The sequence below is a fragment of the Colius striatus genome, chromosome 4 (genome assembly GCF_028858725.1).
Source record: "Colius striatus isolate bColStr4 chromosome 4, bColStr4.1.hap1, whole genome shotgun sequence".
In the NCBI taxonomy this organism is placed as follows: domain Eukaryota; kingdom Metazoa; phylum Chordata; class Aves; order Coliiformes; family Coliidae; genus Colius; species Colius striatus.
Window position 1 is genome coordinate 29,202,953 of NC_084762.1, and position 20,036 is coordinate 29,222,988.

The 20,036-nt window shown below is 40.2% G+C and overlaps 1 protein-coding gene across 4 annotated transcripts in view; it reads left to right on the forward strand.

Moving 5' to 3' along the window:
- Positions 1-20,036, forward strand: part of LOC104554014 (poly(rC)-binding protein 3) — a 513,107-nt gene that overhangs the window by 358,067 nt on the left and 135,004 nt on the right. The window lies entirely within an intron of this gene.

Sequence of the window (20,036 nt, forward strand, 5' to 3'; positions counted from 1 at the left end):
AGGAAGGCTCTTCAGAGGGACCTGGACAGGCTGGAGCAATGGGCCAAGGCCAGTTGCATGAGGTTTAACAAGGCCAAGTGCTGGGTCCTGCACTTGGGCCACAACAACCCCAGGGAACACTACAAGCTTGGAGCAGAGTGGCTGGAAAACTGACCGTCAGAAAAGGACCTGGGGATTTTAATCAACAGCCAGATGAACATGAGCCAGCAGTGTGCCCAGGTGGCCAAGAAGGCCAATGGCATCCTAGCCTGTTTCAGAAATAGTATGACCGGCAGGACCAAGTAGATGACTGTACTCAGCACTGGTGAGGCTGAGCCTCAAATACTGTGTCCAGTTCTGGGCCCCTCACAACAAGAAGGGCATTGAGGTGCTGGAGCATGTCCAGAGATGGGCAACAAAGCTTGTGAAGGGTCTGGAGAACAAATCTGATGAGGAACAGTCTGAGGGAGCTGGGGATGTTTAGAAGAGCAGGCTGAGAGGAGACATGATCACTCTCTACAACTACCTGAAATGAATTGTAGTGAGGTGGTGTTTGATCTCTCCAGTAAAGAATGATAGGACACAAGAAAATGGCCTCAAGTTGCACCAGGGGAGGTTTAGATTGGACATTAAGAACAGTTTCACTAAGAGGGTTGTTAAACAGTGGAATGGGCCCAGGGAGATGGTGGAGTCATAGTCCCTGGAGAAATTTAAAAGCCATATATATATTAGGTGCTGAGGGACATAGTTTAGTGGTGGGCTTGGCAGTGTTAGCTTGGTGGTTGAATAGGATGATCTTAAAGGTCTTTTCCAACCAAAACGATTCTACAATTTTATCATTCTATAACTTGAATTGGAAAAATGTTACAGAAACTGAAATTTTGACTATGTTGCATTACAAGTTTCCTTACTGTAAGCCATAGATTGTACAAAGCCGTACTAAGCCGTACATGCAAACGTTGCATCCTTTGCTTTTCATGCAAGAAATACTGTATGAAATAAAGTACAGGCATGGATTAGGTCAAAGAATTTTCTTCATCAACTATGTGTGGAAACACAGGGTACTGAGAGAGATATCAGTAGGCTAGAGGTTATTTAATGGTATACTGACAAATTCTCAAGTGCCATTGTAATATCTTAGGGGATTAGTGTTTACTCATCACTTTAAAATGTGTGGCAAGTCCTAAAGTGGTCTGCATTCTTTTTGAAAAAAAACAAAATTTGGATGCTGAATAAGAACTCTGCCTAGATGCTGTACAGGTAGTAGGACAATTCATAGTCTGAAATCAGAATTGTTTCTCAATAAGATTTGTGTGCCTGCGTGATATAACACTATGTAGTGAACTACAGGGTCTGGGAAACAAATTTATGGCTAGTACAATTTTGAAGCACATTGATCTTTTTCCTTGACTGATATGGAGAAGGCAATGTCTGTCAGGAAAAGCTATTATTAATGTAACATTTACTGGGAAATATTAATGCTAGGGGAAGTTAACAAAGCCTTCAGTTTTTTCAATATTAAAATGTAAATGATGAATTACAGAGAATGTAGGTAAACCACTTACCTTTATAATGCTGATGTAGGATGAGATTCTGCAAATGCTCCTCATTCAAATATCCTGTTGTGTCCCTGTATATTATCTGACAGGCAATAATCAGGGCAAAGCACTGCAGAAATTAATTCCTATAACACTGAGGGTTTTAATGAAAATCCTGATGACAAATTATCTTTGTTGTTCTCTTTACTGTTTTATCCCTTGTATCCTAAGTTAATTACATGGCATTTTAATAGAGGCTTTTTAAGCACACTACACATGTCAAAGAAAAAGCAAAATGCTGTCAGTTTCTGGAACTTGCCCAGACTGTCACAAACATATGTGAATTTAATTCTAATAGTGTTTTGATCTGAGGGCTCATCATTTATATTTTTACCTGTCAAACACTTGTTTGGCTTCTCTTCGCATAACAGGTGAGATTAAAAAAACAATATTCTCCCTCTTACTTGTCTTCTGTGAATGAAATGAAAGAAGCAGTAACTAGACATCTCACAGGTTCATGATTTATGACTAAAAATATATATATTACGGAATGTTTAAATGAGGTAGCACTGTGAGTTGCAAAGCAGGGGAGGCTGGGTTGCTGAAAAGTGAAACGGACGTTGACAGCAAAAAAAATTGTGAGATGCTAGATTGAGAGGAGTTTTTTCTAATCTCTCTTGATTTTATTTTCCAGCCATATTTTCAGACTTAGCCATGGATCATTTTTTACAAATTAATATTTAAAATTGCAAATACTTTACATTATTTATAGTTATTAAGCAGGACTACTCTTTTACATTTTTATTTCAACTTAGTCAGTGAACACAATTTAGTGACTATGGTTCCATGTACAAGTTCAGATGCATCTAAATTTGCTTTGACAGAAAAAAGTTTCTGGTTCTTTTACACTTAAACTTCCTTTTTAGCAGATGTTTTGTCTGCAATGAACAAATACTTTGAGGAAATGTGGAAAGTTTTCACAAGGATAAGAGCAATTGAAAACAGGGAGTTTGACAGCTCATTCCAGGAAATGTTTGGCAGATTCCCATGGGAGACTATTCTGAAGAAGGAACCCAAAGAAAATGCTTCTCTCTGAGGACAGCCTTCCCAGACCTGGGCTCAGCCCAGCTCACAGCCCAGGAAGTCACACAGACACAACAGATGGGGCAGGGACCTCCAATTTGGTCTGCAGTGCCAAAAGAGAGGGCAGAGGAGGCCAAGGAGGGCTATTCAGGAGGAGGGCCACATAGACAGGGAATTAGGGAAGGCAGGGCTCAGCTAAGTTTATAATTGGTGAGGAATGAGAATGGCAACAAGAGTTTCTAGAGGCAGAATCAAAAGAAGGCCTAAGGAAGATGAGGATCTGTAAAACAAGGCAGCAGGCTTGGTAACAAAGCGCAACAGAAAAGGCTGAGTAACTCAGCATCTGCTTTGTTTTGGCCTTTACTGGCAAGTTCTGTCCTCAGATCTCCCAGGTAGGATCTGGGAAGACTGAGGTAGTGACAGAATAAACTGAGCATACACAAGACCATGCAACAAGACAGAATGGATGTGGAGAGAGATGGCTGATGTCACTGCAAGGACTGCTTTAGTCTTCTTCAAATGGTCTCAAGGGATTGGAAGAGGTTCCTGAGGGCTGGAAAAAAGGTATATGTTTACATGTATATGTGCCAGAAGGCAGGCCTAGTTTTTATCTGCTGACAAAGCTCCCTTCAGTCTTCATGACAATTTTGGAGTAAAGCCTTCCATGTCCAGGCACATGGAAGACAAGATGACGACTAGAAACAGGCAGCTCTGAGGAGATGAGTGGTGTGATGAGTGACGGAAGAGAAGTGGTTATTTACCTTGACTTCTGCAAGGCCTGTTACATGGTGTTCCTGCAGCCAAGTTGGTGACATGTGGACTTGAGAAGTGGCCTATGAAGTGAGACCACCACTGGCCATATCATGCGGCTCCAAGAGTTATGAACAGTTCTATGAAGTCCAATTGATGAGTAATTTCTAGTATCAGGAGCCAATATTAGCACTGACATTCATTCTTGTCTTCACTAGAAACACAGTCAATGGGATGACTCAGCATAGTGGTTTTGCCTGGGTCCGATTCTTTGTTAGCAGGGGTAGCTACGGGGTGGCTTCTTTAAACAAAGATCTACCAGAAGCTTCCCTTCTAGCTGACAGAGCTAATGCCAGTCAATTGTAAGATAGACCCTGCATCTGACCAAGGCCTGGCCAATTAGTGATAGAGATAACACCTATGTGATTAATGTATTGGAGAAGTGGAAGAAGTTGCTAACCATGTGATTATTATTATTGCCAAAATGTAAGTCATTGCTGCTAGGAAACACTGTACCAGTGGTCATGTATACCACGCTGCCAGAATGGATTGCAGTATTTTGTTAAATAGAACAAAAAAGTCAGTGAGGCTTATTTAATCCATACAAGTTAAGAGTTCTGCAGACCTTGTAAACAAGTACAAGGTAAAAATAGGTCAATTTAGGCTGTTTACTAACCTGCACAAATTCAATTTAAATATATTTTAATATGTTTCTGTCATGCTTATTTCTTCTGCTTAAAATTTCTTCACTCATTTTCTCAATCTGTAAATAATCTTTTGCTTAGACAATAAATCTGATGAGGGTTGAGGAAATGAAGGGAAGAAAGTGTTGTGGACTTTGGTGAGATTTCAGATTGGTAACAAGTAAACTAAAAGCTCATCACTGGGTATGTATAGTGAGGATTCTTTCATTTTACTCCAGATTCAGCATTTATCAGCATTACATTTCACCCACATTTTTAGCACTGGTCACACAGAACTAAGATCTTTCTGCAATTTTCCCGGTCACCCTTGGATTTTGCTACCCTAAATAAATTAGTGTGGTTAACCCTTACCTTGCTATTCAGCCTTATCCAAATTACTGATGACTATGTTGAAAAGTATACTTCTCTGCACTGGTCCAATAATGAGCTCTCTGTATTGTGGAGAGAAACTATTTGCTTCTACCATGAGTTTCCTATTTTCTAACCAGTTTTAAGGGGCTTGTTCCCTGTAAAGAAAGGTTTTGGCCTGGGAAACTCCAAAGCCTCTTCTGCAGGGAACACCTCGGTAAAGAATTCTTTTCACTTTGCTGGTGTACACTCTGATATTATTTGAGCTCTCCTTTCATACCCCTGTTGCTTATCAGCCCTAAAGACTTTCTGTAAGACATCCTGTTTCTGATGTGCCTAAAAAACATTTTATTATTGGTTATATGCCTTTAGCAAATTTCTCTTCAAAATCTTTTTTTAGCCAGGTGTATTAAATTCAACTTGCCAGACTTCATATTCTTTTCTATTTCTCTGGCTGGGAAATGACTTCCACTTTCAGAAGAACTTCTAGTAATCTCCTTTACTGTGCTGTATATTGAAACAGTCTAGAAAAAAATTAGAGCTCTGAGAATTTTCTCTTTCACTGTTCCTTGCCTTTCCTCAGAAAATGACCTGATATTAGGTATGCAGTTAAAGTTATAAAATAATTATTTTTCTTTTTCTGAATTACTTTCCCTCTTTTTTGTGTCACCTCAGAAAAGGCACTAAAACATAAATGGAATGCTCATAAAATTCAAACCATAGGGAGAAAAATCAAAGCAAAACGATTTGCAAAAATGAATAGAGAAAGGAAGAGGTGGTGTCAGCATGCATGCATGAATAAAGAGAAGAAGTAGGAGAAAAGAACAAGTTCATAAAATCTACATAGAAAAATTAAAAAGTCATCATACCAAAATAATCACCCCTGAAATATTAAAGGTTTCAGTGGACCTTTCAGTGGACTCACCAATTTTGGTCATGAGCTTGGGTAAAAATAATATCAGTTCAATTGGTTACTAATCAGATCAGAGTAGGATAATGAGAAATAAAGCCAAATCTTAAAAACACCTTCCCTCACCCCTCCCTTCTTCCCAAGCTTAACTTTACTCCTGATTTCTCTTCCTCCTCACCCTCAGCAGCAAAGAGGGATGGGAAATGGGGATTACAGTCAGTTCACCATATGTTGTCTCTGCTACTCCTTCCTCTCAGGCGGAGGACCCCTCACACTCTTCCCCTGCTCCTGCATGGGGTTCCTCCCGCAGGAGACAGTTCTTCATGAACTTCTCCAACAGGTATGCTTTCCAGGAGCTACAGTCCTCCAGAAACCAATTGCTTCAGCACCAGTTTCCCACAGAGTCGTGGCCTTCTACGGGCACAGCCACAACCTCCAGTGTGGGGTCCATCTACTAGCAGATCTCAGGGGGATAGTTGCTGTCTCACCACTGGATGCAGGCCGATCTCTGTTCCAGCACAGCTCCTCCTTTCCTTCTTCACAGACTTTGATGTCTGCATAGTTGCTTCTCACCCCTGCCACTCCTCACTCCACTGCAGGTTTTCCCTTGTATATTTTGTTGCAAAGGTGTTACCGCCATCAATAATTGGCTTGTTCTTGGCCAGAGACAGGTCCAATTTGGAGATGGGGAAACTTCTAGGAGCATTTCACAGAAGCTGTCCCCTTAGCCTCTCTCCTGCTACCAAAATCACTGCCACACAAACCAAAAACAGTGAGGACATGCTTATTATTTTATGTCTATGGAACTCAGGCATCAAAAGACAAAGTGGATCTTAAGAGGGTGCAGTGAAAATCTGCAGGTGGAGAAGGGATATGAATTTGTTGAGCAGCACTGAAGTATTTCTCCTGTAAATTTTCAGATATTTTAAAAAGACCACAGTGGAATGAAATAGGATTTGAAGTTGTGTATAAAAAGTCATTATGGTAAGGCAAGGTATGATTTTATGTTGAACAAAATTATTGTTCTGCATTTTTTTCCTGTTATTGCTACGCTAGTGGATTTAGCCCATAATGGTATAATGTCAGAAAAGGTATAACAAATGTACCTCCATAAGGGCTTAATAACTCTAGCTCACAACACTAATAATTACTGAAGTTAGAGTGTTATCTGCCAATATTAATGCAATGCTTGTTCTGATGGTACTGTACAATGAACAACTGCCAATACACACTTCAAAGCTGTCCCTGTTTTTAAATCTATTATTTACTCTATGGCTCTTCAGTAGTTTCCTGATCAAACTACTCAAGCTCTACCCTTGGCACACTGATAACTCTTATGTTTCACCAGTATATTGAAATATCTCAAGGTAGCCTTTTACATAGAAAAAAAATCACTGTGCTCACACTCTTTCAAAAGGAACTTAAAGAGCACAATGCAGACAGCATATTAAAAAATTCTGGATCATTAAAGATGAACTGTTTTCTTTATTCAGAATTATATTATACTGATGTCCCCAGAGTTGGAATTAAGACTAATACAAGGTGAATTTCATACATTTAGAGTCAAGGGCTCTGACTTTAGGAAGAATTATAAAATGACATTGGTAAACAACTCCCTGAATCTTCTGAGAATGCAGAAGAGGTAAAGTTAAATTGAGTTCTCAGCTTCTAGGAGCAAACTGGATTGGCTGTGAGCACAAGCAAAGAAGAAATTGCCTAAGGTAGCAGGCTGCTGGGAAGACAAAGCACATGTCCCTTAACATCTGCCCCCCACCTAATTTTATCCATATTAGGAGAGGGAAAAACAGGTTGTCTGAAACTGCTGCTGGCCCTAAAGTAGGAGTGGAAACTATTGGTAGAATGCCCAGTGCTGGCAGCTGTGATAGCTGACTGGTATCAGTCCCTGGAGGCAGCCAGATTAGCAACGTGGATCCTCTAGATCTCTCCATTTCAATTCCTCACTTTCCTGTGGCACTCAGGGGTGGCCCTGTTCCATCTATTGTTTTAGAAAAATTGACCATCAATTTAGAGTGAGCCATTGAAAAGTCTTGTGATGGCTCTAGAATAAAAGGCATGCAAAATGTTTCTTGCCTTAAATGAGGAATAATCATGGCATTACTTATATTTAGAAATTCAGGGAGTGTTGTCAGTCTCAATGTCGTATACTTGTTCCAAAATGCAGATGATATTATCAGCATTTCATTCTCCTCTCTAGATTATCACAGTTTCTCCTTTTCCTTTCCCAGATTCTTTGTTGCAAGTTCAACAGGTTAGTGCTAAAAATAATTTTCATTCGCTCAGGATGAAGAGATGTTCTGTCATCATTGTACATACTTCAGATTTGAAACAAAATGTAGTTCAGTTTCAACTTTCCAGCCTCTCTGTGTTTTGTTATTTTTGGCTTGGCAAATTCTACACCTTCTGCCATGGGAATTTCCAGAGATTAGAAATTCAGTAGCCAAATTCAGAGTCTAGAAGTGGAGTTTTCTAAGTCTGTTCTACAACTGCCTGACTGACTTTTGTGCCCTTGAGATTTGTTCCTTCCAGCTGGCAAATCTCAGACCTTAAGTGATGGAACTGAACTATTCCTTCAGATTTGTGAATTGTTCTCTTGGTCCACCCTATGCTTGTGATATTCCCTCATGTTGCAGACAGCATTCTTCAGAGGCATAAAGTTACAACACATCTGCTTCTTTGTTTTTACAAATCAAGACATATTTTTATTCTAATTTTTTGAAAGTGTCATGGTGAGTCCCTCTTTTTGTCATCTGTATTAGGTCAAAAGCTGTCAGGCTCATGAGGATCAGATTTCTTACGCCTCATTTCATACTCCTTATGACTATTTCCTCTTTGGTGTACCACTGCACTAGGAGAAAGGAGGAACTTTCTCTGAGTTTTGCCCAGGTTCAGTCTTCAAGGGCTGCCCTCTAGCCCACTTACATGCTTCCTTGCTCCCTCTATTTTTGCCATATTTCTGTTTTCTTTCGGATAGAGCTTATTCCAACAGTAAGCTCTGATGCTTGTGTATAGGCATCCTTGCCCTTCTCAGCAAAAGTGTTTTGGTCATCATGTCTGGTTGCTTACCTCAGCTTATGGTTTTGGCAGTGACTCCCATTATTTTGGTCATCATTGCTATCTGGAAGCTTGATTAGTTTTTTGTATTAGTCCTCACTGAGGAAGATTAAAAAACAATGTTTTTGTGTTTTAAAAGAGATAATGATGGGTAATTTTAGACTATTTTTGGCTCTGCAATTGGTAGTGTATAAATGTTATTTAGACTTTATACAAAAACCACAGTAATTTCATCTTTGCACCAGTCAACAAGCAACTCCTCTTACACCCACTGGCATACTTAGTCATCTCTTTTGTAAATCATTGCAACCACACTTACCCAAGGGTAACTTTGATAAATTGGTATGCTTCCCACGCCAATGAAAAATGACCTTCTACCTTCCCTGTAACAGCTAAACACCATGTAAGTGCCTGTTTGAAAACCCAGGGCTCACCCAGAAGTGTGGAGTATTGCTTTGCCAACTGTTCCTTGCATGAGAGGAGTTAGTTCATGCCTGTTACGGCTAATCCTTACCCTGCTAGTAAAGTCTCCCCCTTACTTCCATCCCCCAGTGACCATTTGAAAATAGGAAGGAAATATTTGCCAATGCTGGGATTCTATGACTCTGCCAGAGAAGACACTCATGTCTCAAGACGACCAGTACACCCTTCCTCGTCTTTGTTTTCCACCGAGAACCTGTTTCACTGTGTTTTACACTGTCTTTCCAGTGCACCAGAATGGCTGGTTAGTGAAACACTGAAAAATTACGTTAAGCAAGACTTAAGGGCAAACATCCAGGTGCAAGATTGAGAGCAAAAGGGTATAAATAAAACAATGACAGATTTGCTCCTGGCCTATATTTAACCATGACTTCTGTTTCAAGTATCCTGTGAGTTATTTCTTTTGCATTGCCCTGTGGTGAGAGTAGAAGATGATGCTTTCATAGAGTCAGCCTTCCCCTCAGATGACAAGCTCACTTCTGCATGACTTCCACTTCAAATGCCTTGTAATCCTTTGGAGCTGTGATTCTGGATGCAAATGCAAATGTTATTCATGTCCTGTCTTGAGAGGGACACATCAGATACTTAAATGGTCGTTTCCATGTGAGCCTAGCAGGGACTGTATAAAAACAGCTGATTTTTCCTCCTGAGGTTGAAAGTGGTGTGCACCAAGACTATAATCTCCCTTTGTTCTTTGGCAGTCTGCTGACTAGCTGACCCTCCCCATGGGATCCTTTTCAACTCCTCATGCTCCACTGAGGTTATTTATACAATCAAATCTATGAGATATCAGTTGTGCATGTGTTCTGCAAGGTTCGTGATCACTGGTACCTCTGTGACTTCCTATAGACATTACACCTTATTAACATGGATAATATGTGCTGTAAAATTCATATGGTTTGAGTGTGTAATGTTTCTTATTAGTGTCTTTTTTGAAGATCAGCTCCTCTCTGTTTTGCTATGTGTACAGGTGCAAAGTACATTTTCTTTTGATCTAACTGCACTGGAATTTCAGGCAAGGGATATCACTTTTCTACAGCTATAACATAATTACATTCTAAGAACAAAACAAAGCCAAAATTTAAAAATCCTGGGTTTAGCTTGTCTTGGATATACAGTGCTCCTGGTTCCCTGCAGATACAATCTCCCTTGATACAGAAGCCCAGACACTGATTTTGAAGATAGAGTTCAATCTGGACTTTATTGATGCAATAAACCTTGGGTTTGGCTGCCTTCAGAGAACAGAATTTCAGCGAAGCAGAGCTGATGTTTTAATCTTGGATGATGATGGCATTTATGATTGTCCAGTGAGCCTTCCCAGGGATCAGCCTACATCTCTGGGTTTGGACACAATTATTTTTAGTCGCACAAAATTACTGATGATGTAGAAGGAGAGCATAGCTGTGGCTGGGGTGGATTTAGATCTTTGCCAGACATAAGGTGTATTTTGTTTGCATCATGTTCTACTCTTTAAAAATCTTCAGTCAGTGGAGTAGATGGTCTGATTGTTTTTCAGAACTGTGTACAAGGTCAGCTATGCAGAGGCAGTTCTCTTCACAGTATTTTTAGGGAAACAAAAAAAAAAGTTGATTCTTAAAATTATATTAAAACAGACATCATGACACATTGAGATTTTAATTTTAGAAAACCATTGGGTTTGAGTGAAAGTCTTCCCTCTTAACTCCACTAATTAATTGAACATTTCATTGAACGATGTCATTTAAATGCAGTACATGTGGGGTTTTTTCCTCCTTCTCCCTCCCCACTAATGAGAAGAACAGGTCTGTGTTTGTGGGTTTATTCCTCAAAGATCATGATTTTACTGTGAAGCTCAAATAATTGACATTGACAGTCCTACCAAACAAGAATAAAATTAGGAATGTAAATGCAATGTAAAGAAATGGGATAGAAGGCAGAAACTGAGGAACAGTTCTTTCCGCTTCTAGTGGCTTTGCAGTTAGTGGCCACAAAATCATCTTTTTTGAGCTGCACTGCTTGTTCTGGTGGCCTGACCAAAGCAGAAGCGCACAAGGATCAACAGCTTTCTGAGGCTTCCCAGCTACAGATATTTTCTGATTAATAGGGCTCGTAATCACTTGATATATCTATATGCTTGAATATGGTATCCAGTCCATTCAATATGAGCTTTAAAAAAAAAAGAGTATTGACTATTCCTTCTGCAAAGATAAAACTTTCTCTCCAAATTTTTGATAGTTTCATTTTGCCTTTTTTTTTCCTCCTTTACCCAAAAAAAAAAAAAATTTAAAAAAAAATCTGGTGCATTTGCAGAGCTTGATCCTGAAGAATCGAAGCACATGCTTAAGGAGAAGAATAGCATGTGGTTCATGAACCCCATAATTAGTTCCCCTTCATAGCTCTAAGCAGTAATTAAATCTGTCACTTCTGCTCCGCTGATTCATTTATTTAGCTATTTAATTGCTCAGCTGAATACATCTTTATCTCCGGAACTGCAACATTTTATTCAGACAAAGAAATAGCATAATCCTTTTTTTTTTTTCTAAGGGCAGGGACAAGTAAAAGAAAAGAACACTAATACTAATTTATTTGGTTTTGGTGTCAGTGTTCAATTATCAAACAAAACAATGTTTAAGGGAAAACTTCAACCAGTGCCTGATGATAGCTCTTAATATACAGGCTTGCTTCTCTGAGAAATTTTGTCAAACACAAGGACTCAATGTATCTCATGCAGGTTTAAATTTCCATAATGAGTTAACTTAAGCACTTCCAAGTAATAGTTACAATTTTCAATAAAAAAAAGATGTTTCACTCTGATCTGTTGATGGAACATCTTATAAACTGTTTAAAATTGCAAAGATATACTAAATGTTTACAAACTAATCAGTATCTTTTCCTTATACATTTTATTTTTGGGATATTGCTCATGGAGATTTCTGTTGTGTCTTTTACACTTACAGTCAAATACAGTATTTTATTGTGAAAAGCAAATGGCGGTTTGAATAAATTCAACTTACAGAAGAGAGTCTTTTTTAATACCTCTCTGTGAGGCATATCTCCATACATGCAGTTTTCTTCATGTCACATTTTCAGTATCTTTAAGGGAAGTTGCAAGATTCTTCCACCATGGAAAAGGCAGAACAACTCAAACATGGCTTTTGGCAAAAATTTAAAATATTGTTTCCTTTTATGACCTTTTTTTTTTAATTCTGTAATGATAGCTGATCCAGGAAGTGAACCACCCAAAATTCAGAGAGCGCAACATTTTTCTGGCATCAGTGGCTCAGTTCTGCCAATTTATTCATCTGCCTATCTGGCTAGATTTTTATACCATACACCCAGTCTTGCATTTCACTCCATAAGTGAATTTTGCTGTTTCAATCCTCAGTTGCTCAGTTATGACTACATGGCTATTTAAATCACAGGTTATGTTTCTCCAAGGTAAACTAATTATTCTAAAAAACTTTTACTGCTTATCTGGAGGGAATTTTGTTTTTGAGAGTTCTTCTGTTGTTTTTTTTTTTATTCCACAAAGGTTCTGTCCACTCCTTTGCAGTGCAAAGCATGTCTGTACTGCTGCAGACACCTAGCTTGGCCCTGCTTGAAGTAAAAGCAAGACTCTATGTAAAGGTCAGACAGTGCAACTGGCAGGGTTTATTAGCTGTATTGCAATACCTTACAAATACAGCTGGACGTTCTGTCATACCTCTGGCTGCCGTGATGGGCTATGTGAACCTCCACCCTGTCCATGCCATATCAGGGGTCTTTGCTTCATTCTCTTCCATCAGGCAGTACTTTGTGATTCTATGGGCTAGCAGCTTTGGCCCGACAATGCTTAGTCTGTATTGTTCATGTTGGTGTTATTGTTCTGCATCTGCGTTACTGAAAGCTCTTTGTTGAAAAAGAGAGTATTTCTATCCCTGCTAAAACTAGGAAGTCTGGAAATCTTGTGGGCAGTTTTATTCTTGCCAGCCTGAGCACGTGATTTTTGAACTCGGGTTTTGCATGAGCTTCACTTAAACATTCTCTCCTTTTAAATGTGTTTCCTCAAATGAGCTTCTAAAATTACACTGTTATGTAGTGCACATGCTTAAATTCAGCGAAATAATAAAGCAGCAAAAACCATCTCTGGACATCCTTTGAGGATCACGGTGCTTTGAGGACAAACCTGTATGTGAATGGGTTTAGTATGAGAAAGTAATGCTCACTGCAGCAGGACAAACAAGTGTGATCAGAGAAGGCATAGGAATGAAATGAAAAAAATAACATTTATTTGTAGTAGAAGTTTATTGTCGACCTGATGGAAACCAACAGAGGAAACACAATTTTAGATGGCATAAGGTTTGTCAATAGAATTAACTACTTTTACATAAATTTGTGCATAAACACTGAGACACTGAGAGTTGGATGGACATCAGCTGAGTGTCTTCTCTTTGGAATGATTACATTCAAGGAATGTCTTGGGGGGGAGGGGCAGAATTAGGTGACAAGGACTATCAGCTTCCCCTCAGATGAACCTAGCTGTTGTCATCCTGCCACCAACAGACCGGAAATTACTATCTTAAAGGCATTGCAGAGTGTACAAGCAGTCAAATGGGACCAAAACCACTCCCTTCTTCTGCACTGCCCTGCCCTGCCTTGCCCTCCCAATGCCTGTGTAGTCAACGTCCTGCTACTTGCACCATGTGAACAGAAGGGTTGCAGGGAGATGCACAAACTCTGGGTCAGGGCAGTGCTAGGGAAAGCACTCTGCTTGATCAAAGGTGTTTAAGAGGTTTGAGGAGTTTTTTGTTAGTTTTCACCTCTGACTCAATGTAGAGTTAGAAACCTCAGGCTGGAGTTTCTTCTTGCTCATAGTGTTGGAATATGGTGTGCAAATGCATCTGAATCAAATTAGATTAAATCCTGTAGATTTCACACAAGTGCACCTGAGTCTATACTTTATTAACATATTGATTTACTCATTGGTGTATTGGAAGCCTCTTGTTAATGTTCTAATTTACCTAAGTCGTTGCTTATGGCTATTTGGGTGATGCGATGTATCTGGGGTTGGAGGCTACCACTCCCTGCCCAGCCCTGGTCACTGTACTTGGTTATATAAGAAGCAGAGACTTGGGTACCTATAAATATTAGCGTGCAGCTGTCACAAAGGGATCGTGAGTGAGCCGCTTGGGACCTCGAAAACACAATAGCTTGGCACCCAGAAACTTACAACTTTGCGATGACCAGGTTATGTATCTGGGGAGAGGGTTGGAAGGCGGCAGCTGCTTTTAATGTTTATCTCTCTTTAAAAAAAAAAAATATTTTTCCTCCTTTGAGCTTGTGGTATACATCGGATCTTTACAATTTTTATCATATTAGGATGTGACATTCCTGGCCTTGACAGTGCTTTTGTTTGGATATTTATAGCAGCTTCTGGTCATTGTTGAGCAAAGGAGATTGCCCTGCCCTCTGGCCCTTTCTTAAGCAGATTTTTGGGTAGAAGCTCTTCTCATGTGGCACTAATTGAAATGGTTGGTGGAGGGGGTGTTGTGAGCATACTCGGGCTGATCTGCCAGGGGCTAAGACAGGAGAGGAAGGCAGGAAAAACGGGGAGAAGGGGGGGGGGGGGGGGGGAAGGAGGGGAAGAAAAAAAAAAAAAGGAAAGAAAAAAAAAAAGCATCTCTGTGGTAGCGCTCAGGGCTACCGGCCATCTGACCGCGGTCGGCCGGGCGGTCGGCCGGGCGGTCGGCGCGGAGGAAGGCGGTGGGCTGCGCAGCCCCACGGGAGGAGGACGTGCGCGGCGCAGGGGTTCGGGGGCTGCAGCAGGTGGGTACGGCGGCCCGCGCAGGGATGCGGGACGGGGAGCAGCGGCACGGAGAAGCTCTGCTCGCTGAAGGTGTAGCCAAGGGGGAGAGTGCTGAGTGCGGGGGGTGGATTCGGCGGAAGGGGGGGTGCTTTGTTTTGAACTTGCGGGAGCCGAGCACGCTGCTCTTGCGGTTGCTTTAGGGAATGAGTTTCGTTCCTATGCCTGCCTGGGACAGACTGTGACGGGAAAAGTCGCTGAAAGATTGAACCCAACAAGTTGTTGTAGAAGTGATTTGTGCGGAGATGGGTCGGGTTCATCGTCCGCACAAGTGAGCTGCGCTAAAATATCTATCAGGGACCATCAGTTGGAAAGTGTGGGCTACCTTCGGGTGAGTAACCCCGCCTGAGCCGGCAGCTCCGGGGTTTAAACGCGATAATATATCATCTGGAGGCTGGTGGTGTTTGTGTGTGTATGTCCCCGGTTAATAGTTTCCTGCAAGTTTAGCGTGAAATGAGGAGAGGCCGAGGAAAAACCACAGAGTCAGCGGGGGGATTAGAAAAGCAGAGACTTAAAAGTTTCTGACATACAGTAAACCAACATCACTGTCAAAAGCAACCAAGCTGGAATATTGTCTCATATTTTGGGGATGTTAGCTTTGGAAGTTACCTCTTTTCATTTAGCGGTTGACGTTTCCGTTAGCTTTTATTGATGTTTTGGGGTTTTTTTTAAGTTGCTAAGGTAAACAACCTCAGTAAACAATCGAATTGTCATTGGGTGTGGTGTGCAGTGAGGGAAAAGTGAACTTCAAAGTGCGTGTTTCTTAAAGAAAAGTGAGGAAATATATGGTAGCTTCATGGTAACAGCAATAAGAGAAGACTATGGACTTCATGCCTCTTTTTACTGTATCGCTATATTACTATTATAGTATTATTTTAACGATGCAAGAAGTCTAGTTACTGTGTGGCAAAGGCAGCGCTTTAATCTGTTTGATACATCTGCAGAAAGTCTTATTTCACTGGATCTTGTTATGCTTAGCGTACAATGTATATCTGTGTTTCTGATAAAGCTACTAATACTACTGAAAAAGAAAGAATTGGGTACTGTGTATCACCTAATCATATTTCAGCAGCTTTTGTGTAGACAGCAACATGCAGTGTCTCTGGAAATCACTGTGCGTGTTAATGAAAAAAAAAAAGAAAAAAGAAGGAAGAAAAAAGCTGTTAGATGTGTCCATACGATTCAGTCTAGCTGTTCATTTCTTTTATTTATGGTTTTAGAGGTAGAACGATCATAAAACATGGAGTTGAGCAGCTGGTAATCCATTTGTCTACCACTTATCACTACAAAGATTCCTGGTGCAAAGTTCATTAAATATCACTGAGGAAGGTTCAAAATGGAATCCAGGAATTTGCCATACTAATGTTGGGTAAGAATTTATGAAAATAAACTGAAAAGCTGAGGCTTGCCCACTCATGAACCTCTTAATAAATACATTGTCTATCTAGTATTCTACTCATTGTATTCAAGAAAAGGGAAAACTTGATCGACCATGTGGTTATTACTCCATATCTTCTTGGTCTACTATTAGATGAACAAAAATATTTTTACTTTCCTTACAATCTGAAATAGTTTGTTTCTTACAAAATACCGTGCCCTCTTTATTTCTGTCATCTGTGTCCATACTTAAAAAAAGAAGTCCTCAAGAATATAACTGTTTGTTTTACTGGTTCTGTTTCTTGTCACCCTTGGTGTCCAATTTATTCTGGTTTAAATATTTCTGTAATATTTAAGTCAGTTTCCATTACATTCTTCAAGGACTATTCTTTAAACTCATCTGTAGAGTGTGTACAGCATGGTATCCTGTAGTATCACTGATATATTAATTTTATTCTTATATGTCTCAATGCATTTTTCTTGTTACTTCAGAAAAGCTAGAAACATGATGAATGCTCCCATTAGTGGTATTGGCAAGAAATATATTAACTCAAGTGCATAGTCAGTAAGAAAGGGCTTTTATTTGAAAGCCTTCTCATAACAGACGTAGCACTAATAATCTTAATGTGTAACCTGTGCTTCATTTCTTCAGTGTTAGATTAGATTTGCTTTTATGTTCTTTGTAAACACAATTTTTATTCAGGCTGAGTTTCTACCAAATGTCCAGGCTTCTTGTTTCTTTGCAGCCCCTGAATTCCATAGGAATTTGCTAGGAGAAGAGCTTGGTGCGCATGGGGTAGGCATTTCAGGATGCGTCCTTTCCTATTAGAAACTGGCCTTGATATTGTAGGCATTAAGGTCTGATACTAATGTAAAGTGAAATGTGGTATTAAAAATATAAGTCAAATCCAAGGACTGCTGTGTTGGTTGGGTACTCAAGAGCTAGCTGGAATAGCCTTGTCCAACAGATTACTTGTGACTATGGTGAGTGACTTGAGAGCCGTGAGGGAAATGCTTCTTTATAAAGCCGTTGAGCCCCAGACCATGAGGCTGTCCTAGCCAAAGCACAGTGGTTCACACATGGAGCTCCATGCTGGGACAGGACATGGGGGAGCAGAGGGTGAGCTGGCCCTCCTGGAGGGCCAGGGCCAAGCACACTGAGCAGTGACAAATGCAAAGGGACCCTGCAGTAGTGCAAGGGTGTATCACTGCAGCAGAAAATTGTGGAGAAGCTTGCAGAGCTAATGGGGTTGTGGCTGCAGCCGCAGGTGTGTATAACAGAAGTATGGAAGACATGTTTGTGGAGGGAAGTGTTTTGGAGTGGCACGTGTGGCAAAGCACATGATAGTCAAGGCAGTGATGTTTTGAGGGGGGCAGACTGGTGGCCCCAGGAGCACTCAAGAGCAAAAAGCTTATATTAATGACACCATAGTGAGACTTTGCAGCTGGATGAACAACCATGTTTGGGTGCTTTGGGAGTAAGAAATCAGGAGCTGGGAAGTGACCATGGAGATTGCTGCTCATCATCACAGACCAAGGAGGAAGCTGTGGGCAGTTGAGGTAGTATTAGTTATAGCAATTGTTACTATGGTGCAGGAAGAGGGCTGGCATCCAGAAGGCAGGGGAGTGGTGAATAACCTTTAGCCTTTTCTGTTGCATATGTGAGATCAAAAAGACAGACTACTACAGTTTAAAGCAAAATGAAAGGATAGGAAGTTTAAAATTAATGTGAAGCACTGAAACTATTTACTTTTGCTGCTAGTCTTTCCCAAGAATTTTCAGTTAGTGGGGTCTCCATCTGCTTATTATGACTGGAGATCATAAAATACACAGCAATTTATTTTCATAGACCTTGCAAAATTATTTTTCTTTAAAAGATACCTTGTTGCACTTCTAATAACAGATGCACTTTGTTGCATTCATTTGCTAAGCAACAAACTCACAGTGTTGCCTATGAAGCACAAAAGCACAGGAGGCTCTGACACACCAAATAGAGCTTACATAAAGTTCATGAGCAGCAGCAGCAGAAAGTGAGTGATGAATTCTCTGGGCATCACTTCTTACGTTAAAATATTTTAGGTTGGATATTTTTCTCTGCTGGCTGCCATCAGCAATAGAAATATCAACAGGAGAAAAATGGGTCGCTTGGGTTTTAGCATTAAGCAGAAAATCCAAGGCCAATAGGATTTAGCTGGGATGTTAAGGTTTATTCAGTGCATTTAGTTAATGAAGGTGGGGGTGGGCAGAGAAAAAAGTCAATGGAGAGGGAACAAAATATCCTGCCACCGGGTGCATCCTGTGGTGGCTACTTCTGATTGATAGATGCTCTGCAAGACAAAAAAGAACTGAGCGAAAGAGGTTTTAATTAAAAAATACCAGCTCAATGCCAGCTCTTTTGGATTAAAACCAAGCAGAAAATCTTTGGCTATCTTTGTGATAGACAAGCAGCAAGTCTTAAGCATGTCTGTTTTTATGGAGTGTGGTATTGGTTGGCTAGGGATGGGAAAGAGGGCGATAATAATACATCCAAGCCTCTATAAAGTAGTTATAAAGTCATGAAAATATTCAGAAATGCAATTGTATCTTAGCATTCATCAATCAGGCACAAAAACCAAGTGGAGGTTAACAAACTCCTGTTTGAGCAGTATGGGATATTTCTCACAGAGAGATCCATCACCCCTGATGCACGTGGTGGCCCTTTGCTGTGCTCACCCGTGCTCTCAAGCCTTTGTGTCCCCTGCCAAAAGCTGTCATCTTGTGTACATACGTGCTGTTCAGCATTTTAACTCGCTTTCCAAACCCTGAAAGCCTTCAGCACAGAGACACAAAACCCAATTAGTATAGAAAGTCATTGTTATTTAAAATATGAAGAGTTTTTTATCTATACTTAAAAAAAAACCCAAAAAAACCACCACAAAGGGTCTTTTTTTTCAAGAGGGTTAATGGATGCATTTTTTATTTTAAATTCTGTTCCTCTGCAGACCAGACTCACTCTTGGATGAGATCTTGTTTTTCTCAAAGCTGTAATGGTCATTTAGAGTCTGCTGAACTTTCTTATTCCACCCACTAGCTCAGAGGTCTGTGCTTGACGTCGTAGCTAGACGCTGCTGGGAGTCATTGAACAGCAATTAAGACTGTCAAGACTCAGACCAGTGACCTCAACAGACTTCTCCTGAGAAGCATGTGGGCATTGGTGGTGGGATTTGGCTGTAACAGTATGCAATGAATAAACAGCAGGCTTATAAAATGGATAAAAAGAATCCACATACCTGATGTTTTCAGCATAATCCAGTTGCTTGGTCAGCCTATAGCTTGATACAAGTATGTGAGGAGGATGCTGCAGCATTTATTTATTGCAGTAACATCTGAAAATAATGCAAAATGCTACAAAACAGCTCCAAGAAAATCTTGTTCATATTGAATTCACAAACTGTTTAAGACCAACATTTTCAAATAATTTGGAGGGGAAAAAATGCAATGATGAAGTTTAGGAAAACACTTTGCACTTCTTTGCCTTGTTCTGTTCTGCTATATTTCTGTTAGATTCACAGCACCTTTACTGAAAAAACCTTTGGCTATACTTGTAGACTGGTTTAGGGACATGTCAGTAATAAAAAATATAAACCAAAAAATAATTTCACTAAAAAAACCCCAAACAAACAAACAAAAAAAACCAACAAACCCAAAGTACTTGGCTGTGATGCTTAAAGCAAGGCTTTATAAAGGTTCAGTCCGGTTTTAGAAAATGGGGGTTGCTGTGTCAGAACTGCAGGCCCAGTCATGCAGCAAAAGTCTGGGCAGCTGCATATCGAGCAAGTGAAGCTCCAGAAAAAAGACTCCTGTCATCATTTAAGTACAAATGGATATGCATTTGTTGGTAAGTAAATAGAGATAAGGCATTAGCACTAATCTGAGGATTTCATACAATACTGAACAGTCTGATTGCCTTGGTTGTAATAAGGGAAGCAGAATAC